At 32.0% G+C, this 7,114-nt stretch overlaps 1 protein-coding gene and 1 long non-coding RNA gene across 2 annotated transcripts in view; both read left to right on the top strand.

Moving 5' to 3' along the window:
• Positions 1–7,114, top strand: part of LOC115215586 (transmembrane 9 superfamily member 1) — an 86,057-nt gene that overhangs the window by 21,688 nt on the left and 57,255 nt on the right. The window lies entirely within an intron of this gene.
• The window catches only part of LOC118764765, a 17,006-nt gene continuing 11,546 nt past the window's right edge, over positions 1,655–7,114 (top strand). The window contains exon 1 of the long non-coding RNA XR_005000563.1: positions 1,655–1,791. This is a non-coding gene — a long non-coding RNA (uncharacterized LOC118764765). The remainder of the gene's footprint in view (positions 1,792–7,114) is intronic.

Consider the following 7,114-nt stretch of genomic DNA (forward strand, 5'->3'; position numbering starts at 1 on the left):
AAGAAAGGGTGGAATTGCTATTTTCCTCCATGATTCCGTCAGCGCAGATACCAAGGACATTTTCTCCAGTGGCTACTGCAAATCAGTCTCTCTACATAACAAGTGTAAAGACCTGTCTGTGATTGGGCTCTACAGACACCCACAAGCACCCTTAAACTATTTCCAAGAGTGCCTTGAGAAGATCAAATCATTCCTCCTGCAGTGTAACCCAGGAAATATTCTGCTGATGGGCAACTTTAACCTACACTCTGTAGACTGGTCCACTAATATTGTTTAGACCAGGAACCTTTATCTCAAGCTCAGACAAAACAGCAGTAGAGTTACTTTCTAAATTTATGGATAATTTTTTCCTCTCACAACTCGTCCATGAACCAACCAGAAATAACCAAAGTGTCTTGGACCTAGCAACCATGCTAACACTATTCATAACATTACTGTGGAAAGAACCCTCCTGTCTGATCGTGACATAGTACTCTGTTACCTCAATCTTCAACATCCTAAAATTTGCATAAATCACTAACTCCAGTGCAATCATTTGATAACATGAATTTACACAAGTCAAACTGGAGTGCAATCACTCAAGACTTATCACAAGTGGACTGGTCCTTCGCTCTTACTTCCTCCAATACCACAACAAACACAAACGCATGGCAACTATTTGAGGACACAGTCACCCACATGTGCTCAAACCACACACCCTCACGATTCATAAACAACAGTAGATGCAGGATTCCAAAGCAGAGAAATTCGCTCACCAGGAGAATAAAAAGAATAGACTGAAAAATGAGTACCCTAAATTACCACCATCACCATCACACCCGATCAAGTACATTAACAACCTTGGGATCAAGGAAGCAACAACTGCAGGACTGGAATTAAACGCAGCTGTTATTCAATTTTTTTTGCTTCCAACACATGTTTCGAAGATATCAATGTTATTATTCCAAAGGAATAAAATGGTGTAAAACAATGTAATCTTCTCTTCAAGAAAATGAAGAAATGAAACTCATTAATAAGACATTTTAACAGAAAATGATGGATATTTATAGTGATTAACTGAACACTATTAAGTCTGTTTCAAAAAAACTTTAGAGGATATAACGTCAAAGGTAGCCTATAGAAAGAGGAGAGGTAAAAAAACCAAATAAATGAGAAATATATAACTATATGTATATTAACTAAAACCATATAGACTTGGAGAAAGGTATATTTTGTGAGTGTGAAATGTAAGAAGAAAATTAATGTTTAAATTATATATAATGATAGATATCACTTTTAGTGTTTAAATTATATATAATGATAGATATCACTTATAAAGGTGTGTTTCTGCCAATGTTTACATTGGTATGCATGCTCTATAACCATGTTTACAAGGAGATTTTTAGAAAAAAGAATAAAAAATAGTTCAGAATTACAGAGAAGACAGAATTCCTTGCCTTTGTCATAAGGTATCGAGATTGAGAGAATCAACCAATCTAAATTAAATTGTATATTGTAGTCTTTTAGCTACCAAATTAATTTACTAAGCCCTGTACTGTTACGGTTATTCCTATCCCTAAATGTAGAGTAATGATGAGAAATTCTTTTAGGCAAATGAGAAGATGAGCTTCCTATATACAAAAATACTTCATTACCAGAAGTAATTTTACACTGGTATATAGAATTTTTAATTTTAGTGTTACTTCATATAAACTTGATTCTGTTGTAATTGACTTCAGATACAATAACCTTGTTATTAATATTTCTAAGGGGATGGATGGTATTAGCTAAATTAATGTTGTATTAGTAAATGTACCAACATTTAACAGGTTAGTATTATATGAAGAGATTTTTTGTATTGGAAAAACCAATCCTAACTGTGTGAGAGTTGTTAATAGAGTAATACCTAGAATTCTGTGGAAAATTCCTTATAATAGCTTCTTGAAACTGCAAAGGAAAATTGGATTTAATTTGCCTCCCATAAGGAATAATTAACCAAACAGTTTTACTATTAGTTACCTTATTTTTAGTGTAACTATCTTTGAAAGACATAGATTTACCTTTAGAATGAAAATAGAGGATTAAATAAAGGTTATCTCCCTTCTGTTTGGTGTTGTCATATAAATTGGAATTGATATCATATCCTTACAGCTAAATTTCGTATCTCAATTAGTAAAGGTAGAATAAAATTGAATGGAATTAATGTAGGTAACTTTCTCTGTATAACCTGCTTCAAGTAAGGAAGAGTTATAAAATTCTGCTAATGTTGACATTTTCAATGTAAGGCCGAATTTTTATATATATAAAAATGATAAGGCCAAATATATGTGTGTGTGTGTGTGGAGGAATGACAAAGGGAGATAATCACTGGGGTTTTTTTTCCCTTAAACACGAGGCTTTTTCTCCTCCATATTTTAAAGAGGTCTCAGGCCAGCAGTGTTTGTGATCTGTAGATACGCTGTAAGTCTGAACCCCTTATGAGCAAAAAACTCAGGGTAACCCCTTAAACCCCACTATAATATTAACTGCTCTACTGAGATTGTGCTTCTCCTCTGGATTTATGTATTTCTACAAATGATCCTACACACACACACACATACATATATATATATATATAAGTATGGTGGTGTAAACAAGAAAAATAAAACTTAAAATATGAGTATATGTACAGTTTTGTTAATATTTATCAGAAGCACGGAGTGACTCAAGGTCCTAGAGTTTCATTCATTGGCATTTATCAATTACAATGATAAGTATCATCACACAAAACTCTCAGACCTTGAGTCATTCTGTTGCTTCTTCTAAATATTTATAAATATATATATATAATTGTTTATGGTACAAAGACATGAAGATGAGAAAAAAAGACTATTAATACAAAATATATATATGTATATGTGTGTGTGTGTATATATATGCTCGCGCACACACACACAACACACATATAATATATAAATCTGCCTCAACAAATTGTTTCTGACATATGGAAGCATAGGATAGTGGATGTTAAAATGAAAATATGTATGTTTTCAGATGCATATTTTGATGCATATTTTGTGAAGACATTCTCTCCAAAAGAGCTTTTTGGAAACTAAACATTATTATCATCTACACATCTATCTTGCCTGTCGCTAGTGCACAATTTTCTTGTTGATGTCTGTCAATGATGTTTGCTTACAGTGAATTTTTATCTTTAGCAAATGTTGTAATCCTTGGATACAGACTCCCACTATGCACTTATGCATATACTTATATACACATATATAGATGTATCTATATGTGTGTGTATGCACGCAGGTTCTTTTTAAACAGACTGTCACTTTCCGATCATTTTTTTTAAACAAATTATCCTATTAGAATACTATATAAAATACTAATGATATGAGATGACATTTAATCTGAAATATGCAGACATGGTTATGTGATGGAGAAACTTGCTTCCCAACCTTGTGGTCTTAGGTTCAATCCCACTGTGTGGCATCATGGGTGTTTTCTGATATAGCCCTGGACTGAGCAAAACCTTGTGATTGGATTTGGTATATGGAAACTGAAAGAAGCCCATCATGTATGTATGTATATATCTACATGTGTATATTTGTGTTTGTGTTAGGTTTGCCCCAGCACCACCACTTGACTACTGATGTTGGTTTTTCTGTGTACCTGTAACATAGTGGTTCAGTAAAAAGAGACTATCAGAATAAGTACTGTGGTTAATTTGTTTGATTAAACCCTTTGAGGTTTTGCCCCAGCATGTCCACAGTTAAATGACTGAAACAAGTTAAAGTTATAAGGTCTCTAGTTTCTCTATGTGTATGATTACTGAAAAATATTTTCTGTTCATTTATATTACTTTCTGTTGTATCTTTAACAGGTTAACATGATTGTTTAACCTAAGAGAAAAGTTGACTCAAAAAAAAAAAAAAAATCTCTAAAACCCTTTCAAAATATTCTTTAATAGATTACATAAACTTGCCATTAACTAGAGGTGAATTCCATTTGCACTTAATTAACTTACAAAATATATTTATAAAATACTGAGTAAATAATCTCTATTAAATTGCCACTATGTACATATGTAACACTTTAACTATGAAATAAGATGAAAGTGGTAATCCGTTATACATGCTACTTTTTTTTATTATTTATAAGACAATTGACTGATAAATAAATATTCCAAATTAAATATGATTATATATATATACACAGTAACAAAAAGGTTAAATGAAGCACAGTAACTGCCTCACTGAGCTGTAGATTTTATAAGCAATTGTGTGTATGTGTGATGATTATATATATATATATATATATATATATATATATATATACTAATAAAAAGGGTTCAGCAAAAGAATTGCCTCACCGCATACCGAAGTTCAGAAATAGCAGCCAAAATCTTAGCCATTTCTTCTACTTTAAAAAGGGTCTTCCAGAGAACCCAAAATACTTGAAGTTTAATCACACAGGCAGAGAGTAAAGCAAACGAAAATCAATCAATATCCGATCGTCCATAGATGCGCGTTTCTGAATTAGGTTTTTTCATAAAGAATATATAAAAATATATATATATATATATATATATCCCAGCCACATGGTTCCGGGTTCAGTCCCACTGTGTGGCACCTTGGGCATGTGTCTTCTACTATAGCCTCCAGCCAACCAAAGCTTTGTGAGTGGATTTGATAGATGGAAACTGTAAGAAGCCCATAGTGTATACATATGTGTGTTTCTTTTCATCTGTGCTTGTCTCCTAGTACCACTTGACAACCAGTGTTGGTGTGTTTACATCCTTGTAACTTAGTGTTTTGGCAAATGAGACCAGTAGAATAAGTACCAGATTTAACAAATTAAGTACTGGAGTTGATTCATTCAACTAAAAATTCTTCAAAGTGATGCCCCAGCATGGCCACAGTCTAATGGCTGAAACAGTAAAAGATGCCCACACACACATACACGCACGCACACATACACACATTTATTTATAAAATCTACAGCTCAGTGAGGCAGTTACTGTGCTTCCTTTTCATTTAACCCTTTTGTTACTGTATTTATTTCGAGATGCTCTGTGTTTCTTTTGAATACTTTAACCCTTTAGCATTTAAACCGGCCATATCTGGCTGAAATGTTCTACTTGTTTTATGTTCAAATTGGCCAGCTCCAACCTCTCGCACAGACCCTATAATATCATTCTTACAAATAAACGATTGCATCATCGAAATCTTGAAGCTACATGAAAATGCATGTTTAATTCAAAACAATATAAGTTAATAAGCATTACAATTGACAGAATAATCTGAATGCCAAAGGGTTAAATAAACAAAGAATTTAGTGAAATAACTTAGTTATCATTCAGCTAGTATTAGGAACATAAATTGTGGCTAAGGTTTGGTGGAAGATTTTAATTCAGAACTTATGAAAACATGACATTCGTACTCAGAGCCAGAGCCGGTTTCAGCCGGGTTGGTAACAAAAGGGTTGATGGAACTGCAGATTTAAGTCCAGCCAATTGCATTTTACTCTGATATGGAAACAAAATGTATATAGTACAGCACAGCTTGCTGAAATTTCTAAAAGCTTTACTTGCAGAGTAGTAGCAAAGCAGAATAATATTACAAGTAGAATATGTCTTTGATTTTACTCCATTGTTAAGGTTCTTTACGTTTTTTCACATAAAGATAAAAATCATAGGTAACAGCACTAAAGGTAGAAGTGATTGTAAGTCTATAACAAAACAAGGTTGTTTTAAAAGTTCTTGCCTTCAATACACCATCTCAAAAGTCAAATACTTTAGAAAAAATACAATTTGAAAAAAATTATTTCATCGTTCTCTATAAACTTCCAACAATCTTATAATTTTAAAAAATAATTTGGGAATTTTATCTATCATCTTCTATAGAATTTCTCACAAAAATTCTCATTAAAAAAATTTAAGTCTGTAGAAATTGTGTAAACTGAAACTCTGCATTAAGAAAGTGTTTTCTTATTCATCTCACAATTTGCAAATTTCATTAAAACTGATATGGCAAAAGTTTAGTGGCAGTACATGAGGTGTACAGGATGTGTGGACTGCACAGGGCAGCTAATTTTGTGTTTGCTGCTGTTAAAGGTATATGTGCAAGGAAAGGAGTGGCCAATCTACAGTATGCCACTGCAAAAGTTTTCCTATTTTAAAACTGACCATCAAAAGAATGAATGATGAAAGAGTGAATTTTCTTTCAACAATTTTTTTTAAATGTTTTTTTTTTTTGTTTCTTTGTTTTGCAATGCCAAGTAGCGTTAGATCAGTTTTGTTGATTGCTTCTTTTATCAGTGTTTGACTTTGACATATTTGCTTTTCCTCTAATTTGGACAATGGTATTGCATTAAATGGTCGAAATAATTGACCACATTTGCTATTGCTGCTGTAAGGCAAAATGTCGTTGAGTAGATTAAACAAGAATGAATAGTGTAAGCATGATTAACAGACAAATGGAATAGGAAATACTGATGATTGATCTGCTATTCTTTATACTTAATTTAATGCAGTAGTCATCAGTTATTTGTAGCTTTTCATTTGTTTTCATTCTTTGCACTGACACTTTCTATTAGATTATATGTTAGCAGATGTGGTCATTACTTTGGAAGTTTGTAAATATTCTGATGTGATTGATTTAGATATTAATGTTGGTTCTTAGAAGGTAACAATGTATTTTTTTCTCCAAAACTTACTTGATTGTAGTATCCCTTGTGACTTATGTTAAAATACTCATTAGGCTTATTTATATTGTATTTATTTGATGCTATTCAGTTATTTGATGAATGAAACTAATTTTTCATTTTTCACAGTTGTGTTGTTAGATTTGAAATTATGAATTTTATCTTAAGTTATACCATATTTGATTTATTGTAGAAAGAAAATATATATTCAATTACACTAGAAAATACAGTTGACAGTCTTATTTTTCTTTCTCCATTTCACTATTTTAATTAGTGCAATTAAAAACCCAGTTGTTTATGATATTTTTCGATCTATCTTAATACATTACAATATTCACAAAGAAAGGACAGTAAAAGCCTTTTCTCTTGATGTTTTGTGAGAGCTTCTTTTTTAATTTAGCCACCATATTTACTTTAGGCAATTAAGATCATCAATATTTAC

Source organism: Octopus sinensis, linkage group LG9 (genome assembly GCF_006345805.1).
Source record: "Octopus sinensis linkage group LG9, ASM634580v1, whole genome shotgun sequence".
NCBI lineage: Eukaryota > Metazoa > Mollusca > Cephalopoda > Octopoda > Octopodidae > Octopus > Octopus sinensis.